This window comes from Pongo abelii, chromosome 8, assembly GCF_028885655.2.
Source record: "Pongo abelii isolate AG06213 chromosome 8, NHGRI_mPonAbe1-v2.0_pri, whole genome shotgun sequence".
In the NCBI taxonomy this organism is placed as follows: Eukaryota; Metazoa; Chordata; class Mammalia; order Primates; family Hominidae; genus Pongo; species Pongo abelii.
Genome location: NC_071993.2, coordinates 91,794,251 through 91,816,737, shown reverse-complemented (window position 1 = coordinate 91,816,737; position 22,487 = coordinate 91,794,251). Strand labels below are relative to the sequence as shown.

Below are 22,487 nucleotides of genomic sequence, written 5' to 3'. Positions count from 1 at the left end.
CAAAGAATGGGAGAGGATATTTGCAAGTCATTTATCTGATAATAGTCTGCTATCCAGAATACACAAAGAACTGTTACAACTTAATAACGAAAGAAAATAACCTAACTTTAAAAGGGGAAAGGACTTCAGTAGGCATTTTTTCCAAAGAAGATGTGTAAATGACCAACGAATACACGAAAATATGCTCAACATCACTAGGCATTAGGGAAATGCAGATAGAAACCAAACACCACATGTTCTCACTCATAAGTGGAAGTTAAACATTGAGAATACATGGACACAGGGAGGGGAACATCACACACTGGGACCTGCTGGGGGTTGGGGAGCTAGGGGACGGATAGCATTAGGAGAAGTACCTAATGTAGATGATGGGTGCAGCAAACCACCATGGCATGTATATACCTAAGTAACAAAACTGCACATTCTGCACATGTACCCCAGAACTTAAAATATAAAAAAAACCTTGAGATAATTATTCGTAACTGCTGGGTTGGTTACAATATAAAAGATAGACATTAAAAAGTGTTGTTGAAGATGCAGAGAATTTGAAGCCCTCATAAATTACTGATGATAATGTAAAATGGTGCAACCACTTTCCTCAAAAAGTTAAATATAGAGTCACCATATGACCTAGCAATTCTACCCCAGGCATATACAAAAGAGAACTGAAAATATATGTCCACACAAAAGCTTATACATAAATGTTCATAGCAGCATTATTCAAAATAGCTAAAAAGTGGAAACAACCAACTGTCTACCAGTAAAGAGTGGATACACAAAATGCAATGTATCCAAACAATGAAATACTATTGAAACTTTAAAAAGAATGAAGTACTGATACAAGTTACAACATGAATGAACCTTGAAAACCTTATGCCAAGTGAAAGACATCAGTCACAAAAGGCCTCATATCACTGGAGTCCATTTATAGAAAATGTTTACAATAGGCAAATCCTGAGACAGCAAGTGGAGAAAATATTACCACAGGTTGGTGAGGATTGAATGGGAAGTGACTGCTAATGGGTATGGAGTGTGACATCGAAGAGATGAAAATGGCTTGGAATTAGAGAGTGGTAATGGCTATACAGTTTTGCGAATATACTGAAAACAACTGAATTGTGTTTTGAAAAGTATTGTGATATTTGAATTACTTTTTTTAAAAGCATACAGTAAGCACATATCATATCAGGAAAGAATAGGCATCTATTGCTTTGGTGGTCATTGTATTCTTCCAAGCATCATGAAGAAATAATTAAAACAGATGCAGGTAAATCAAAGACTTGCACTTAATTTTATCCAATTTAAAATCTTTTTTAGTAATTTTTTTTCCTGTTGCCATATATGTTACTCTTTCTTTCAAAACTGTAGTACTTAAAAAAAATTCTTGTGTGCAATTTGAGAATGAAAGGCTCATATTAGCTTTAACTGCCAGTGGTGTAGACCTGCTGGCACCATTAACAAAAGGGGAGTATTCTGACACTCGGGAAAGATGCTCTTATTTCCCTGGTCCACAAAGAGCCAAAGGCAACCCCTGTTATTAGAGCCAGTGAGGCCAGATTCACTATATGATTAATCACCGAAGTAGAAGCAAAAATTCAGGTTGGATTGCACCTAGTGTGTGGGTCAGAGAGCTTTTCCTGAGCCTGTTAAGGGTTTCAGGCTTGTAATTTCCTCCTTCTACAATAAACTCTTCTACCATGCTGTAAAAAAAAAAAAAAAAAAAAAAAAAAGACTTTGAGTGATGAATCCTCCTGGAAGCAAAGTGGTTGCCAAAATATCAGACCAGGGAAATGACAAGAGGACTTGATTTTATTCTTTAGCTACACACCATGCTTCAAATACCTCAAGCAGGATTTTAAAAGACATCTCTAAATTTCAGTCTCATCATTTTGTTTTTGCCATTACAACTCTTCTCTCTCTCTCTGTCTGTGTGTGTATATATATGTATATATACACATACATATATACATTATACATGCACATAAACAGAGATTGAGAGAGGCAGGAGAGAGAGAGAAAAGTAATGTGGTATTGCATGGCAAGGTCATAGTTTAAAAATATCTTGCCTTTTCCCAAAGTCTTTAAAAATATCTGCAATCAACTAAGCAACCAATTACTGTACATCCCAAATGCATGTTTTCACAGCTATTTTTAGGGGCAAGATTCAGTCACGACACATCCTGTTCACTCAAAACAACAGACAGCCGTAGAGGGCAGCTAATGAGTAGGTAGCCAAATGACAATGTCTCCTTACTTTTGACTTTGCTTCCAAGGCCCGAGTGGCTGCCTGACCGTCTCCACTCTGGCGTCAAACAGTCCCCCTGCAGTATGCAGACAATTTAAATTATTACAAGGCAATGTTGCAAGTATGAGCCCTGGCACAAAATAAAGTAATTACATTCAATTAGCAGTCCCCAAAGTGATGGTCCAATACTAAGAGCTTTAGATGTTGCCTTTTGTTGACTTACAGAAGCCAGGTAATGAGTGAAACTTCAAAGTGTAAGAGACTAAATTACTGCTTAATTAGTGGAAACTAGATCAGAAAACATGGCAAAAGAGAAAAAAAGAACACATACCCACAATTTTCTTTTGTTGTAGGAATTCAGATAATATGCTCCATTTCCCAAATAACAACGACTGAATACCTCAATACAGGAATGTTCTGAGGAAAAACCCACGGGAATGACGTTGTTGGAAGTGTTTTCTGGGGAAAACATTGAAGTTGATGCCATATCTGCACCCCTAGTGACATGTCTTCTCCTTTTAACGAAAATCAGCGTTTCTTGTTTGATGTTTAAAAAGTAAAGTTAAATAGAATTATATTAGATATTTCCTAAATCCCACTGCTGGTCCCATCAGTATCTTTTTGCATAGTACACTGATAAGTATAAGTTTGCTTCTTGGAAGAACAATCCTGAACTCAAATATGGCCAGACAAATTCTGAAAAATGAAGAAATATAGGGGAAGCTAACTTTGCTAATAATTAAAACATAATTTATGTTTTTTAAGTATATGTATTTATATATAATTTACTACACAAAATAGGTGACATTGTCTCTCTGTGAAATAAAGACGGTTAGTCAATAAGTGGGTTGAGGCAAATGGTTAAATTTGTAATCACTTATTATACCAAAATGTATTTCAGATGGATCAGAGATTTAAATAAGAAAAATAAAACTAGGACTTAATAAATGTTTAAAGAAAAATCTAAGAATTAACCATTCTAAGAATTATACCAAATCCTGACCATAAAAAATAGATAATTTTTATTTATTATAATATTGAAATTATCTATATTGAAATTTAAAATTATCTATAAGAAAAAAATAATAAAAATAAATAACAAACAACATGTATTTACCATAAGTACTACACACAGAGGGCCAGTGTCTTTAATGCATAAAGACCAGCAACACATTTACAAAGAATTTAGTAACAAATAACCAATAGAAAATATAAAAAATATCAATAGAAAATAAAATGAGCAAAGGTTAGAAACAGCAGGAACAAAAAAAAAAAAGGCTTAAACATGAGATGAATCTCAACCTCACCTACAATCAGACAGTGCCAAAAGTAATATACCATTTTTGATTTATCAGATTTGCAAATTTCAAAATTCAAAACATTTTGTGCCTGAGGAGAGTCTAGGGATGCAGACAACTCATACACAATTAGTGAAATGGGTTCAACCTCTATACAAGGCAATTTTGCAATACGATCAAAATGTACAATTTATAAACCATTTGACTTCTAGAATCTTCCTACATATACAAAGGACATGTACAAAGGTATTCATTGCAGCTTATTTATAATAGCAAAAGAAAAACAATATAGATGTCTAATAAAAAATTACTAGTAGAGTACATGAAGCTGGTCAAAAAGAACAATATTCTCTATACATACTGAATTGTAATTATATGATGTTAAGAAAAAGCATGATGCTTTCAGTAGCATAGGAGACTATCATTTGTAATAAAAGCAGTAATACACTTATACTGTCATCCATCTCTGGAAAAGTATCTAGTAAAAGTCTTGGGAAAAAGAGATGGGTAGGAGAGAAACTTTAGACTACATTTTTCATATTACACCAAGTGTGTGTATTTTATATTCACATAAACACATTAATTGAAATGCCCAAGGGAACATTTTAATATAATGTTCTTTTCCAAAGTCTTGGGTCTGCTTTAATGAATTGAATTATAATTTGATAGCTCCAAAATGTATAGGTATGAAACTCAGAGTAGTCCTTGAATTCTATGTGCAATAAATGAATTTTCTGACTGGATGAACTGCTTATATCCTCTGGTTAGAAGACAAATATTAAAAGAAATTGATGAATTATTTATTTTAATCATAACTTCCATCTTCATCTTCTTCTGTCTGCCTTCTCCATCCTTTATTCCATATTCAAGTTGCAAAAAAGAGAAAGCTAGACAAAAACTTAAAACTGTCTTTATAAATTGAACATTGGTATAAAACCAGGACACAGTAATTTTTTACATGGGTAATAATAGAAAAATAATCTGATGATTGATTCATAACCTCCTTTTACTCATTTATGAATAGTTATATAAATCTTTAACACCAGAGCCTTAAAATAAATTATTCATTTCATTCCCTAAATGAGACAGTATTAGGCTTATGTCTTCTTACATGCCCCATAAGGTAATAAAGAAAAATGGTTTTCAAGAGTTTAATCTTCTACATCCTATCTTAATTTGTGAAATCACTTTTCAAGTTATTGATAAAAGTATTCATTGTCATTTAAATAAAATATATGTATCTGATTGATTACTTCTATTTTATATAGCTACTGATTGTGTGTAACATGTAAAATCTGTATCTTCATCATGCCAAGGTGGGGAAAGATTTCCCCAATGGAAAGACTGTATCTTCATTTAATTCTCATCCACTTTCTGTTCCAGAAACATTTGGTCAAATTGAGTAGTTAGGTAATGACCAAAATAGGTCAATTAAATTCCAAACCTCTCTCTTTCCCTAACTTTACCATGAGGAGGAAGAAGTACACAAATTCAGATCATTGCTTCTTCTAAGTATGTATTGAGGTTTTTATTTACATGAGTGCTTTTCCAGCTACAGTGTTTCCTAATTACTTTTAAGAACAATAATTCTCACATACCCTTTGATCAAGCAGTCCCAGATTTAAGAATCTATCCTATCATAATAAAAGCAACAGACAAAGAATATGAGCTATAAAAATAATCATTTCTACATTATTGATAATTACAAACCCTGAAAACAACCTGTATGCCCAAGAACAGGAGAAAAGTGATGATATATTTATAAGATAAAATATTATGGAACTATTAAAAAGCAGTGAGATATATGTTATTAAATACATGTATAATAACTTCACTCTCATAAAAACAAACTTCAACCAAAAACCCAAAAATCTATTATGTGAAATATGTATGTAAGAGAATGTACTTGTTGTATGACCAAGGAGAAAGGTGGAAGAATACACATCAAGCTCTTATCACGTATCACTTGAGGTGACGGAGTATATCAGTTAGGTTGCCTTTAGCTGCAGATACTAGAGATCCAAATTCAAATTGATTTCAAAAGTAAGGAAATAAATTGGAATAGAAATCTATTGCAGTAATCCAGCCAGAGAATGATTTCAGGCTAAGTGTCTCCCTGGCTGTGTTCTCCCTTGGCTGTTTCCTTAGCATTGCTTTTTTTCTTCTTTTTTCATACTGGAAAAATATCCAATGCAATCCTTTGTTTTATATCTATATTTCTAAGGCAACTGTCTAATTTTTCACTTACCTGGAAAATTCTGGAGAGTGAAAGCTAATGCAATTAATACTCACTGTAGGACAGTGGGCATAAACTGGAACTGTCCTAGGCAAACGAAAATCTATGGCTGTCTTTCACATGTCACAACACGCAAGGGAAAAGAGAGACGGCCTCTTCCAGAGGTTTTACCTTAAGAGAGAAACTAATTTCTCAGAAGCCCCAGATTCTCTTTAAGATTCATTGGCCTGAATTGAGTAATTTCGCTATTAATGATCCAAGCCCTATGGCTGGGGGATTGCCTAACACTGACTGTGTTTTAGGCTAGCCCCTCATTCATTGGATAGAAGGATGAGTAATTTTGAACCAGTAATTTTCAGAGCGTGGTTAGGGGACCTCTGGGGATCCCTGGGACTCATTCTTCATAAAATAAGTTACTTTTTAACATAAAATGGGTTTATTGTCAGGCATGGTGTCTCATGCCTATAATCCTAGCTACTTGAGAGGCTGAGCCAGGAGGATCGCTTGAAGCCAGGAGTTAGAGACCAATGTGAGCAACATAGTGAAAGCCCTTCTTTAAAAAATAAACATAAAGAAAATTAGTCAGGCACAGCAGCACACACAGCTGTAGACCACCTACCCTGGAGGCCGAGGTGGGAGGAACAGTTGAGTCCAAGACGTTGAAGACCAGCCTGGGTGATATGGCAAGATTTCCTTCTAAAAGAAAATGATGTTTATTCTTACTCTTTTAAAAATAGTTATTTTAACTGCTAACATAGTAAATATTAATAGATATGACCCAGATAAACAAAAAATAGTTGGAATCCTCAGTAATTCCAAGAGGGTGAAGGGGTCCTGGGAACAAAAAGTTTGGAAATTCTACCTTAGACCAGTCATGTGAGCTCACCTGGGACTTGGCATTTTAATCCTAGACATTTCAATATAATTTGAGTAAAATTTACTATAACCTAATTTCTACATACTGATCATAATATTCACTAATGTTTAAAGTGAATTTTGTCTCTGAGTTTAAGAAATCTAGAAAATTTAGGTTCTTCTATGAAGATAAACAGTTTATTTCTAGAATTTTGTAATAGTGCTAGTTAAGTATTGTTTATTAAATTTGTTAAAATATTTTTATTACATTAAATCAATTTTTGAACTAGCACTGTCTCTATTCCTAGCCTTGTTTTTAGAATAAAAATTAATATGTGTGTCAGAAAATTTTGAAAGAAAGATAATTAGGAACTATTGAATATTTTTCTCCATTACTAGTGATGGAAATTTAATTTTGTCTAATGCCTCCACCATTAATTAAGATCATATATTCCCCTCCCATATTAATAGATTTTGTACTACTGAATCATCCTTACATTTCAGGTTTGAATCACACTTCATTATTTTGTAACATACCTGAAATATACTGCTAAACTATTTGTTAATATTTATTTATATGATCTTTACACCTATATTCAAACATGTAATTACTCTATGGTTTGATCTTTAGTATCTATGTTTGCCAGGTTTCACTTCAATGTTATACTTTAAAAAAACAAGTAAAAAGGTTTTTTATGTTCTGAAAAAAACCTATAAATAGAAAAGGAAGACATTTACTTATAAAACTATGATATATACTTAGTATGACAGGCATTATTCAAAGTATTATCAAATACTAGTTTATTTAATGCTTGTAACAACACTATGTAGTAGGTATTATTATTATTTCTATTTTATAGATAAGAAATGGAGGCACGGAGAAGATAAGTAACTTGGCCAAGATAACACAGCTTATAAATGGCAAAATTAGGTAAAATTTGACTCCAGATGGTTTGGGAATTCATGCTCTGACAAAATTTGAACCTTGAGCTTCTTTTCATGGTTGACTTTTTTTTTTTTTTTTTTTTTTACATTTTTTAGTTTTTTCTAGGATCTCTATGATTTCCTTTGTGGATAAAAATTATTCATCCAATGTGGCAAATTTTGCTTTGAGTTTTGCAAAAGAGTTGACTGAAGGCTTCCGAACAGATGAACAGTTTAAAGCATCTGCTTAAGATGAAAATTTAAGCATCACTATTCCTCTGTTTAAAAACATCTACTGAACACTTCGTATGACTCAGACACTGATTTGGATAACGGAAGTATAGTAGTGAACACTCACAAAATAGATCACATCTCTGTTCTCATGGCAATTATGTTCAAATGAGACAAGACACAGAAAACAAATAAACGAGTAGTGGTAAGTGCCAAGAGAAAAATAAAATAGGACAAGGAGACACAGAGTAATGGGAGAGAGAACAGACTGTTTTAGATAGTGTGTCAGGGAAAATCAGAATGAAGTGATGGAGCTAGCCATGTGGATAGGTATCTGGGGAGAATATTCCACCAGCAAGGGAAAATACGTCAGCAGCAATGTGCGTGTAGCATTCTAGAAGCAGTGAAGAGGACTATATGGCTGGCACAGTATGACAGAGGAAAAAGTGGCAAAGGATGTAATTAAGAGGTTTCTGGGGGCCAACTTATGCAGGATTTTGTAGGCCACAGTAAAAACTATTTTACTTTCATTAAGATGAAAAGCCATAAGAAGACTTTGAGCAGAATGGCATAGATGGAATTATATACTCAAAGACATTCTTCTGACTCCTAATTGAGGAAGAATCTATGATGGAGCCAGGCTGAAAACAAGAAGACAGAATTGGATTGGTATTGCAATCTTTGAGGAAATAGTGGCTATCACTAACTTGATAGCAGTGGAAATGATGAGAAGTACTTCAGTTCTGTGTATAATTAGAAGGTAGAGCTGACCAGAATCTTTGCAGAATTAGCTATAAAAGGAAGAAGTCAAGGATGACTAAAAAATTTATGATTTCAGCAGCTGTAAGGATGCCAGGCTGTTTCTTGAGTGGGAAAGCCCAGAGAAGGAGCAAATTTAAAGAAAAAGATTAAAAATTTGATTTTGCCCTTGTTAATTTTGAGGCAATGTATTGGTTATTACTGCTGTTATAACAAATTACCACAAACTTAATAGCTTAAAGAAACACAACCTAATTTTCTTGTAGTTTTATAGGTTAAAATGTTGGCATGTGTCTCACTGGGCTAAAATCAAGGTAGTCTCAGGGTCTGCCTTCCTTTTGGAAGCTGTAAGGGAGAATCTGTTTTCTGGCATTTCCCAGTATTTAGAAGCTTCTTGCTTTCTCTAGCTCAGGAACCCTCTTCCATCTTCACAGCCAGTCAGGAAGGATTGAGTCCTTCTCACATTGAATCACTCCGACTCTTCTACCTTATTCTTCCACTTTTAAGGACCTTTGTGATTATACTGGGCCCATCAAGAGATAATCTCCCTATATTAAAGTCAGCTAATCAGCAACCTTAATTCTATCTGCAACCTTAATTTTCATTTGCCATATAAGGCAACCTATTCACTAGTTCTGGGAATTAGAATGTGAACGTTTTGCAGGGAAGATTATTCTGCTTAACACAGATGCCTATTTGACATCCAATGGACTTATAATAAAATAGCATATCTTTTGCTTTCTTAAAAAAGAAATATATAAAGAAGCAGGATAGAGGGTAAAATAAGTTTTATTGCTCTATAAAAATGCAGAATTACCAAACCAGCTTTTAAGGCAAATTTTAATTCTAAAGCACTTAAATAAAATAAAATTTTATTTTACAAAATTATATAGCTGTGGTAATTCTAATAGGTACAAATGTATTGGTCATCAGATTTTGTGCCGAGTGTTATTTACCCAGTTAAGCCCTTCAAAATGGTGCTTTTGAAAAAAAAAGTTGCTTAAAAGCCCCTAAATAAAGCCTTTAATTCTTAAGTCATAAAGTTGAAAGTATATAGTGCTATGTTATATTTTGAAAGTGCTGTTTATAATCCAGCATATATAAATTAATCGTGAAAAGTCCACCAGAAGATAAAATAAAAAGGGTTTTATTCTTATTAAGTAAAATATCCTTGCTAATATTTTGATTACGTACTTTGTCATATGCATATAATTATAAATACATGAATATTTATATACACAGACATTTATATTTATGTATGTTTAATGTATTTACAGTTTTAAATCTGCTTACTTATATTGGAAGCACTGCTTCATGTTACTAATATTCTGTATACCATCACATTTAATGGTATCATAATATCATAATATTCCATTGAGTCATAATTTACTTAACCAATTACCATTATCAGATACTTGGATTTTCAATTTTACTCTAAATATAACTAACATGAACGAACTTGCATTGAAATCATTGCTTATGTCTAGTGACTGATTCTTGGGATACATCCCTGAAGGAAACATTATTGTGACGAAGTTTATTTATATTTTCTAAAGCTTTCAGTATAAAATGAGAACCATTATAGTCTCTGAAACAAATACCTCAGTCGATTTAACTGAATCTTATTTTAAGAGAATACCCTTGATTTATCATCAACTTCTCATATAGAAACTTCAAATAAGGATATAAAAGCCTTTGAATTTCAAATTGTGAAAATTATTAATATGTCAGGACTAATAATTATTAACATTTCAAAAGAAGGTTTGGGGAGCCCTTTTATTCTCTTGTCAACAAATGTAAAGCACTGTTATTAAATTTACATTGAGAAGACGTATTGCCACTTTTTTCATCTGCTTCTGCTATAAATGACAAAAGAGAAACTATAGGAAATAGTAATATTTATAAAATGGTAAGTACTTAATAAGTGCCTACTAAGCTTTAGGCAGTGCACTGAGCATCTATATTTATTATCTTAAACCTTGCATAAAGCTAGAGTTAGGTAATAGTATTATTTCCATTTCAAAGATATAAAAACCCAGGTCTAGAAAGGCAAAAAATTAGTCCACCCAGTTAGTAAATGGGGGAGCTAGGAATTCAAAATCAGGTACATCTGACACTGGAGTCCTGTCTCCTAAAGTAAAATTCTGTGTTTCCTTGACTTTCTCCTTCAGCTATTAGTAGCAGTAACAGTAGTAGTATCATTCATTCATTCATTTGCTCATGAGGTTATTTAGTACCTATTATGCTCCAAGATCTCTGCTAGTTACTTGGGAGATTACAGGGAACATAACAGAGGCACTGATCTCTTGGAGCTTATAATCTTTTCGAGAAGGCAATTATTTATTCAATTGGTAATTCCACTAGAGTATATTGAGTGTTATGTTGGTGGAATCACAGAGTGCTGTATAACTGTGTGTCCTCTGCACCCCCAGTATTTTATACTCATCTTCATTGGCCTTGTTACACTGAAAAATGAATTTTCACCTATGTACTGGTTGTCCTTTATAAACTATAAATTTCTTAATAGCAGGCATCTTATCTGATTAATGTTTGTGACCCTAGCACCTAGCGTAGTTCCAGGCACATAGTAAGTGGGTGCCTAATGAATGTTTTTCTTTTTTCTGAAATACTCATTGATTATAACTAGTCTCTAAATAAGCAGTTTTTGAGTCCTGATTCTGTTACTCTCAATGATTTATTATTGGTAAGGTGAAACTGTCAATTATGTGATTATACTAATCAAATGAAGTTTTTGGAATTAAAAATAATGCCATCATTCACTCTCTAATTCAACAAGTATTTTGTCCACTTACCACATATTACTTTATGTGTGCCACGAAGGACAGAAATCAGGCCCTGAGCTTACATTTAGGATTTTGACTTGAGTGGAAAAGATAAGACAAGCTTATAGCAAAATACATAAATGACCATTCAGGAACTTATTATGTATGTGTATGTGTGAGTGTGTGTGCGTGTGTGTGTGTGCAAGAAATTCTGTATCCATCCTCAGGAAGAGTGACTATTAGAAGGAATGGGAGAGTGACTCATTGAGAGTGGCTAGGTCCTGCTTTCAGTCTTTTCTAATTGACCACCTAAGCTTTTCAGATCAATCACCAGCATGTGAAATGAATCCTTCATGCTGGATAGATCTCTCAGGACATGGAGGACATAAAGACTCAGGACATGGAGGACACAGGTTCCATGTGGGTGGGTGTTTGAGCCCTCTGAGATCCAGAGGTTCCAATGTGGCTTTCCAGATGTGGTACCCAGACGGACTGGACATTAGCACTGAGGCCTTGAGCCAGGGCAAGCCATAACCAAGCTGGTTATGAAGGAATGAAATCACACTCAGAGCCACTGTCCTTCAAAAAACCAGGCTGGCATATGCAGGGACATAGGATGAAAGCAGCGATAGGCAGAGGAAAGAAGACCCAACAACTCAATTGTTGTTCTGTGTGCAAGCAAGGGTTGGTGGTGGCAAACCCGGCAATGGCAAGATTCTTCCAAGGCAAGACGTTCAGAGGCTCAGAGCACTGAAAAGTTTAAGAAACTCTCACTCACTTATCCATATGTGAATCAAAGTCAAAATAATACTAAACTATAAAATGCTAAACTTGTGTGCATGCTAAAATAAAAACACTTTCTATATTTGTAGATGAAAAAACTATAAAAAATAATAATAAAGTAAACTTTCCTCACCTTGTTGATGCCCTGTTTTGCTGGCAGTCTAAACCTCTGCTTTCTTACTCTGCATAAAGGGTAAGCACTGGCCCTTTTGCTCTGGACAAGGGAAGCTGGGGGACCTGTTTCCCGGACTGACTTTTTTGTATTATCTAAGATGGTAAACAGGTGGCCTTAAGAATATGGTTCCGGACTTCCTGCTAACCTTAAACTGTTTTATATTTCTAGAACCTCATTCTGATAGAACATGATAAATAAACAGTGTGTTTTTATTCACACCCTGAGTGGTACAAAACAATTCATATTTATTATAGTTAAAACATAAGGGAGAAAGTGCCAAGAAGTATATGAGAGGTTTAAATAAATTATTAATAGAAATTCAGAAAACAGATGCAATTACATTAGGAATCTGAAAAGATTTGTGGAAGACTTGCATTTTGGCTTTAAGTGTAATGGAAGTGCAGGGATAACAGATGTAAAGAACAACGTCTAATTCTAGGGCTGAGAGAATACCTAAGGAAGGAGCAAACTTGGAAGAGCTTGCCTCACCAAGGCTGAGGTCCAGACTTCTTTGAGGAGTGCGCCCAGTGGATGGTGAATACTGAGTACTGCAGGCAGTAACTATAAAGCTGGAAGCCACTCACTGGGGACTTGCTGAGAAGCTGCCCACTGGGGTGCTGGCAAGACTCACTGGAAAATTTTCATCGTTGCTCTGACAAAACTCTTTGGAAGGGGGTGCACCACTGAGTCTCCTCAAGCCAGTGGTAGGAGAGCTGCAGTGAGTTGTTGGAGTAAGATACACAGCAACTGAACAAGGAGGAGAAACTCTCTTCTCTTGTGGTGTCCCCTATTCCCCTACATATTCTACTGACAATGGCTGGCTCACAAAGAAGAACACTTACAGGATCCTACACCAGGGCAAAAACAGTGGATTTGGAGCTAAGAGGCAATACATCAATATAATTCACACAGTAGCAATGTATGTGTATGTATCTCAAGATTATGAAGAGTTGCCCATTTTCCTCTTATCTTCAGGCTATAAAGTATCAGAATAAAAGTTATCTGCAGTGAGTTGAAAACCTGTTTTCCAATTATTACATTAAGGCACATGTTATTTATATCTATAGCTCCTTTTGTCAACTCAGTAGCACACTTCTAGGTTTTCTCCATGGGGCTTAGATGGCCGTATTTATTGGCTTGGGGTAATTAAGTGGGAATTGAACAAAACTTCAGTTTCAGTAATTATACCTGTTTGCCTATACTATCCCTTATATATTGCTCCTTCCACTTGAATCTGCTATATACTTACCCTGAATTCCCCATAGTATCTGGCAAATGGTACTTAGGAAATTTTTTAAAAATTGAATCAGATCCACATGAAGAGTAAGTGATGAAAACCACAAGCTTTGGAGTCAGACAGACCCATTTAAATTCTAGATCTTTCACTTAGGTTTTGTGTGACCCTGAGTACATTACTAATATCTAATTTTTTTAGCCACAGTTTTTCCATCCATAAAATGAGGATTATAAAACCTTTCCTCTATGGTTGCTGTGAGTATTAAATGTGGCTACCTATAAAAACTGTAGCCTGGCACATAATAAGTCCTTGACAAATGGAAGCTATTATTAGTAGAGGGAATTTCAAGTTGCAATGATTCTTAAAATGAATGAAAAGATGACAGATTCTTGGGTACAGCCTCAAAGCTGTGCTCTCCTAAAATACGATTTCAGAAAATGAAAGAGCAAAAACACAGGGACCTCAAGGAGAGAACTAAATTCTTGATGAATGACTACTAAAACTAAGAAATTTATTCCACGAAGGTAATAAAAACAATGAATTTAAAAACTGAATAATCAGATCTGGTTTGCATTTCATCAGACTGTGCTATAAACCAAATCTGTTTTACTGTCTCATTTATGTGACAGATGGTGTGACAACTTATTGAGCTGATAAATTGTTTTCAGTTATTTAATCACAGTGCAATCATCTTACTGTATTTCTACTCCCTTAATTTGAAACAGATTCGACCCTTTGTCCAGTTGGCTTCCTGTACATGCAACGCCAGTCAGCAGACTGGGCTGTCCCCTTCAGTCTACTTGTTCATGCTAGACTCTTGGAGACAACAGCATGCTTATGTCACAAGCCACTTCTGTCATGGCAGGATTTGTGTTTCTCCTCAGGTTAATAATATCTGATGGAGGCACCAGGTCTCCTTTCCTTAAAAGCAAGGGGTCTGAATGCCAGTTTAGGAAGAGGTGCTTCAAAGATCAAAACCAGGCCTGTGACAGTGACATGTGGGTTCATGAATTGGAAATGGCAGTGTCAAATCTCTCCTAAACAAGGAAATAGCCCCTGGCCAGCAGAAAAGGAACATGGAATATTGCTGGCCCCAATTAAAGAAGCAAGTTTTGTAAAAGGTAGCCAAATTCACTGACATTTTTTTTTCTAATGTAGTTCTGTACAGAATATTGGAAAAATAAACTAGGAAAAACAGGCAAAATGTGAACTTACAGGTTGATGGGCAACTTCAGAGATAAGAGCACAAATACACGGCTTTCAACTTTATGATGAGAGATGTTTTGCTTTAGGTGGGCTGAATATACATAATTTCTGACTGAGATAACTTGCAAACAGGAGCTAAGAACTGCAACTCAAGTTTGGTAAGTTAATAATAATAATAGTTATGCTTATTTGGAGACTTTAATAATCATTGTTATTATTTAGTATTACATGACACTTATTAGTACTTATATGTGCCAAGCAGTCATACATATTAATCTATTTATCCTCATTAAAACCATGCTGCAACTTGTCACTAATCAATTATTCAATAATATATTGAACAAGCATTTATGTAACACCTACTATACTTCAGATACTTAATCCTTTTTCATTCTCACAGCAGTAAGAGATGGGTATAATCATCAACTTACCCAGATCCTCTAAGAGGCCAAATAATTTGTCATGGCTGTGCAGCTAGTGGGTGTTAGAAATAGTTTCAAGTCCATGCCTAGCTCAAAATTGTCCTTTTTTTCTGGCTACCTCTCAACCTATGGCTGCTATCCCTTTGCTTTGGCCACCCATTAATAGGGAGCCCTCGCCACAGTTCCCAACTTCTCTTAGGCTTCATCTCCTCATTTGCATAATTATCATCATATGTACCACATAGGCTTGTTGTGAAGTTAAATGAGGTAAAATATAAACTTTCTTAGAACACTGATTAAAACACAAGTATATTTTGGTTGAATGAAGTCAAAGTGTGTTTCTTTTTTTATTAGGGGTTTCAGTCCACTGACAGAGTGTAGTAGCTTAATTATTTTCTTCGTCAGGATTTAAATAATGTATAGTCTAATTTTTAGTTATTTTTAAACCAGTGTTCCGCATTTACCCAGTGCCGTTTTGTTTTGTTCTGTTTTGTTTGAGACAGAGTCTCGCTCTGTCACCCATGCTGGAGTGCAGTGGCACGATCTTGGCTCACTGCAACCTCTGCCTCCTGGTTCAAGTGATTCTCCTGCCTCTGCCTCCGGAGTAGCTGGAATTACAGGCATGTGCCACCATGCCCGGCTAATTTTTGTATTTTTAGTAGAGACAGGTTTCACCATGTTGGTCAGACTAGTGCCTTTTTAAAAATACAACCAAACCTAGTAGGAACATGCAGAGAAATAGCAAGGTTACATTTTTTAAAAATCGAAAACCAATTATTTCTTATGTTAGCTTTCCATTCAACTCCAGATCTTTTCATTATTCAGAGAATTCTTGTCCAATTAAGGTCCCTGACTTTCTTTCTTCTGTAGCCTATGACTTAGGTAGATGTTATAAAAAGAAAAAGTTGAAATTGACTTTTGACTGAATATATTCTTAATAGGAGGTTATGCATCTCTACCAAAGAACTTCAGTAGTGCTTGTGAAAGGAAACATTTTCAAATCAAATAGCCAAATATAAAAACAGCCTGAAAGATCATGGCTTTATATCTGTCTTTTAGTTCTTCTCTCAGAGCACAAAATTTCTCTGCCTGTGGTATCAGCAAACAATTTCCTATCTAAGAGCTGAGATATGGAGAGGTTACGTAACAAGAAGCACACTTAAGGAAGTCTTGACCAGTTCCTGTGTTTAGGATCATTTCCATTGTGACTGGGAACCTTCAGAATGGGAAGCTTGTTGACATTTCAGATCTTCATCATGGTTCAGCTTATGGAAAAACCTATCTGGTATAGTATTAATAAAACTAGAATGATATAATCTTTCTGGCAATTTCATGTCTGTCACTGAACATATTTTACTGAAAATCTGATGAAATCAGTCACAGTTTTTTAAGAAGCAGTATCTGTCAATTAGACTATATCTTATACAACAGTGAAAATCGAGCTACAAGTAGAGTTAGTAAACTTTATTGTTTTCTACCACAGCAATGTCCACAAGCAAGCTAAATTCAATGATCTCTTACTAAACTTTGCCATATTATGGTGGTTTTGTATTATACCAGTCTTCTTCATTAAATAATGATGGGCAGTTACTACCTATGATTACCATTTTTGCTCTCAGAAGGAAAATGAGGCATGTATATATATTCTATTGAAAGATTTTTAAAAGAAAAAATAAACATAGAAGGTGATACGTGTAATAAAGAACAAAAATTCTAAAATATGAGGTGTTTGGACAGTTTGATTCTAATAAAACAGAACCTTCAAAACTGAATATAGTTTATTTTTCTTACTGAATTAAAGGTGTACTAATACTTATGATATTTTCACCATTTGATTCATAGGGACTAGCTAATGACAGTAAAAATATCTGTATATCACACACTCACAAACACAGAAATGTGTGTCACAGTCTCTACCTTGAAAAATTATGTTTTTAGGTTTATGCATTTTAAAATTATTTGTTTATTCATAATATGACTTATCAATAATAAATAATTATAATTACACTTTGTAAATATATAGGGTCATTGTTGATCAGATGATGAGAAACACTTCCTGGAAGAAAGCAGTAGGTAGGGAAAAAGAAAGAAGAGGCTGAAGATATTTGGAAAATTAGATTTCTTTATTTCAACTTATGGTTCCTGAAGACACGCAGCTGCACTGGTTTTGGAGGGCAGAATCAGTGTTAATTTATGAAAACTGAAGGAAAGCCTAGCAAACAGAAAAGTTCAAATGAAAGTTCTGGCATTCAAAAAGAAAGCAAAATACCTAAGAAAACATGATCTAGCAAATTTTAATGTAGTAGAGACCCTATGTATAGAAATACACATTAAAGGCTATCTATATATGCTTTCCTGATACTCCAATAGTATGTTTCTTTCATGTCTGAGGTACATAATAAATACTTTTGAATAAATGAACACAGCAGAATTATAGGCACTAAGTAAGATACCAAGTAACTAGGACACTGGTAATCAGGGTGAATTCTTAATAACTTGTGGCAAAAAATCCAAAAGCATGGTGCTCTACAACCCTGAATAATTTATCCCAAATTTGATCTACTGGTAATCAGGGTGAATTCTTAATAACTTGTGGCAAAAATCCAAAAGCATGGTGCTCTACAACCCTGAATAATTTATCCCAAATTTGATCTACCTTAAAGTTATTCCCAACATAATGACTTCCATAAAGTTCTGGGATTTGTGCTTTACAAATATCCCTTGTCCTACAGCATCTATCGATTTGTATATTCCTGAATAGCTATAGTGATCTCTTCTTTTGTCCCTGATATTTGATTATCAGGTTACTTCCATAAATACAGCATGTCTACATAGTACCACAAACTCAGTCGTTGTAACTAAAGTGCTTGCTTAGCAGTCAAACAGCTACAGAACTGACAATTACATGAGGAACAATCAGTTTAATTTGGTCCTTTCTAAGACCTGCACATTCTTCAGTAACTTGTATATAACCATCTTATCTGATCGGTGTTATAAAATATATTGTACAATCATTCACCGTTTTTAAAACCCAGCACTTTATAAATTTCCTATACCTGTTATGTCAAATATAAAAATTATAAATTTGCACCAAAAGCTTCATGGCTAAAAGTGGTATAGAAAATTAATTTTTATTAGTGGAAAAATTGCTTTAAGTAGGTGAGAAGTATTTTCCTGTGAATTGAGGTAATAACCAATTGGAGAAGTTTTAATTTCATTTTACTTGAGCATACTTACTCTAACAAACCTGGTTAAATTGCCCGGGGAGTTATAAAGAAATAATGGGATTTAAAAAAATTAAAACCCGTAAGAATGAAACATTCTGTTTCCTAAAGTGGGTGTTATCTAATCTCATTCAGTAAAAGAAAAAAGAAAAGTTTGACTCTTTCTCAATAAGGAATCACATAAAACTTAGAAAATATCATTTGAAGCTACGTTCTAACTCTCTACAAGAACTCTTGAGAAAGTTTAATGAAAGCTTTAGATTTCAAGGCATAAATATAGACTGAAATGGTTACCAAGGTATATTTATTAGATTTATTATTTCCTTTAAAGAACTCATGTAGCTGTCTAAGATTATCAAATTGATGGATACCAAGAAAATAATCTACGGTCTTAATTGCCAAGTTCCCAAACCATAAAGAACGATACTAGGATCAGAGGGTAAAAGCCACTCCTTTGATCACAGAGTACAAACATTATAGAATCTTTGCTACCACACAAATACATCTATATGGGGACATTTATTCACATAATGCACAATTGCATTGTTTCAAGTTTCTTCAGAAAATTAAAAGCCCATGTTAATATGTAAGTATAGTAATATTGATAAGTACTCTCTGCTTTAAAAAAAATCAGCAGGACGAAATAGATGATATCTCAGCTATCTCCTTCAGGAAGTTACACAATTCTATGAAAATTTTAAACCTGGGGAAGAAATTATGTTTTTGTTTTAGCTTAGAAAAATCATGTAGTTTTGAAATTGATAGCCATAGCTTCACCTGTGAGTCGTGACTCTGAAATCCATATCTAAATCCCAAGTTTCTGTCTTTGGAGAAACAGATACATGGATCAGACGAGCCACTGAACATCTCTACTTGGAAGTCCCAAAAAACCCTCAAACTAAAGATCTCTAAAACAGAAGGTATTGCCATCTGTAACCCTACTCACATTTTGTTTTATTTATTCTTATAGATGATGCTACTGCTCCTTAGTAACCCAGGGCAAGGACTTTTGGAGCTGTCCTAAATGGCTCTTTACCACCCACTTTCAATGTCTGCAAAAGTTATATAACAAAACAATAATGATTGTTTTAGAGATTGGATGTTCTTCACATAGTGATTGAAGTGCTTCTTTTGTGCCTTGAAGCTATCAGTAAAGCAAGGCATTACAGCAAATCCATCCATTTTTTTCAGGTGAGACCCTCAGTTTTCACCCAGATTCAAGACAGATTATGTTGATGCTCTTTATCAGCCAGAGGTACAAGATGGAACTGGGAGAAAAAGCGGTGGGTGTCATTTTTGGAGACATGCAGAATGTCTTAGTTTGGGCTACTATAACAAAATGCTATAGACTAGGTGGCTTATAAACAACAGAACTTTCTTTCTCACAGCTCTGAAGGCTGGAAGTCAGACTGAAGGTGCCAGAATAGTATGGTTCTGATGAAGGCTCTCTTTCTGGATTGTAGACAGCACCTTCTCAACGTGTCCTCAGTGTTAAGGGTTCTGATGTTTTGTTAGAGTAACACTGTCCAATACAGTTGCTACTGTATTTAGCATATGGAATGTGGCTAGCCCAAATTTAGCATATGGAATGTGGCTAGCTCAAATTGATGGTAACTATAAAATGCACACCAAGTTTCAAAGATTTATTGTGGAAAAAGAAATATAAAACATATTTTTAAAATATTGATTACATATTGAAATGATAATATTTCAGACATATAGGGCTAAATAAGATAAATTAATTACATCCATTTTTTTTAATGTGACTACTGGAAAATTAAAAATTACATTTATGGCTCACATTTTATTTATGATAGCTTGTCCTCTTTTAGAGTATTCATTTTGTTTGCACACAAAAGACTGAGTTAATTTAAGACACTTTATTGTCAAAAATGATTGGAGGGAACTAATGCATACCAAATTATAAGACATGGGAAGATGGTCTTCTGGTGGAATTATGAATAACTACATGTCAGTGTTTTTATAAATGTAGCGGATAACATGTTCATATGTAAAACAAACAGTTTAGTATTCCTATATTCTTACCTTGTTTCTCTTCATGTAATTTAAACAGCAGCTGAGACATACACTTAACCTCAGAGAAGTGATTACCCAGAGAATCAACAGAGCAAAAGACTAAATATTTATTTCTTGGGACATGACAAAAGATTTGGGAGGATACTCTATGCATTAAGAGTGAATATGTTTTACCTTTAAAACTAGATAGATAAAGCTAAATAAACCTTTATCAGCTGAGGGATAGTTAAAAAGAAGAGAGAAGAAGAGTAAGAGAGTTTAAATAGCAACCTGTCACTGAAAGAAAGGGATCTATGTCCTACACTTCACATAGATCAGCAACCTGGAAGTGGGGAGGGAGAAATAAACAAATTCATACATTGAGGATCTGAGTCTTATGCAAACAAGGTAGCAACATCTCAGAGTTCTGACTTCAACCCAAATGGTGCCCATGCTGTAGGTTACACATTACGAGGTGATTTCTGTGGGAACATGGCTTTATTTAGCCCCAGTGTATTTCCAGAGGCCCTAGAACATGGTATAGAGCATCTGCATGTTTTCCATGCCCTGAAGAAGAACAAAGAAATAGTTGAAAGAGATCTGACCAAGGGAAGGCCTAGGAATAAGGGTAAGTGATGTCAAAATGGCAACTAGTGTGAATAGGGAGCCAAGAACAAGTTGGGGTTATGTACATTTCAGTGGAGCATGGAGTAAAAAAGGCCAGATCCTACTCTTCTGACTGCTATGATCTGAATGCTTGTGTTAAAATTCACATGTTGAATCTTAATCCCCAATGCAACAATATTAAGAGGTGGGGCCTTGAAGAAGTGGTGAGGCCATGAAGGTGGAGCCCTCATGAATGGGATGAGTGCCCTTATAAAAGAAGTTCACAAGAGATAACCCCTTTCATCATGTGAGGACCCAGCAAAAAGGTCCCAACTATGAGAAAGCGGCCCTCATCAGACACTAAATCTGTTGACACCTTGATCTGGGACTTCACAGCCTCCAGAACTATGAGAAATAAACTTCTGTTGCTTATGAGCTACCCAGTTTATGGTATTTTGTTATAACAGCCTGAAACTAACTAGCACAAACTCTAAGAGCTGATTGTTATTTCAAGAGCTCCTGAAATACACATGCAACTAGGGGAGAAAATGAAGGAAGGGAAACTCTGAAACAGAAATAAGGTTGTTTGAGAAATATAAAAAAAGGTTATAGTTTAATTTAATTTCATAAGCTCATATCTTCTACATTATCAGTGAAGTAGAGAGGAACATGAGCCAGTTTAAAATTCTGAAGGATTTGGGGAAGCTTTTATTTAGTTTATTTTGTGAACATTTATCAGTAAGAAAAAGATATTTCAAAATCAGTTCAGTTAGTCTCTAATTTAATAAAGGCCAATCCTAGCAAGATATTTAGCAGCCTCTCTTTGTCTATCTCTTTTATTACCATTTCATCATTTGTACCAGTGTCTACTTTCTTTGAGCACATTCAATGTACAATGTTGTTTTTTCCTTTCATAATCTCAAGTTTTTACTATTAAAATTTCCAAATAAACAGAAAAATTCAAACACAAGTACAAAGAACATGGTATACATGTCATGTAGATTGAAAAATTAACATACTGCTATATTTGTTTTATATATTTATATAAGTACACATTTTTTCTGAAATATTTGAAAATTAATTGCAGTCATGATGCTTTCACACTTAAATTCTTGAAAGTAAGGACATTCTGTTATATAACTATAATACTATTAACAAAATAACAAATTAAAAATCCCTTGCTATTATCTAATATTGAATCCATATTCAAATTTTGCCATTTATGCCAAGGATGTGTTTTCTAGATCCTTTTTATCCCCAAATAATTCAATTTAGCTTCACACATTGTGTGAGATGTTACATCTCTTTGGGATCTTTTAGAGAATAGTTTTCTCTACACACACATCTCTATAATGATACTCACTGTTTGAAAAGTCCAGACCAATTTTCTCATAAAATGTTTCATATTCTGAATTTGTTTTATTGCTTCCTCATTGTATAGTTTAACATGTTGCCCAATCTCTTGTATTTCCCATAAATGAAGATTT

At 34.4% G+C, this 22,487-nt stretch overlaps 1 long non-coding RNA gene across 5 annotated transcripts in view; it reads left to right on the top strand.

Annotated features, from left to right (window-relative positions):
* The window catches only part of LOC103891686 (uncharacterized), a 252,316-nt gene that overhangs the window by 120,155 nt on the left and 109,674 nt on the right, over nucleotides 1–22,487 (top strand). For 2 of the 5 annotated variants that reach the window (XR_010141582.1, XR_010141583.1), the window contains exon 3: nucleotides 14,819–14,890. The exons of 2 other annotated variants lie outside the window; for them this stretch is intronic. This is a non-coding gene — a long non-coding RNA (uncharacterized LOC103891686). Of the gene's footprint in view, nucleotides 1–14,818; nucleotides 14,891–16,213; nucleotides 16,460–22,487 lie in introns of those variants that run through there. One more of the 5 variants, XR_010141584.1, reaches the window with a different exon arrangement.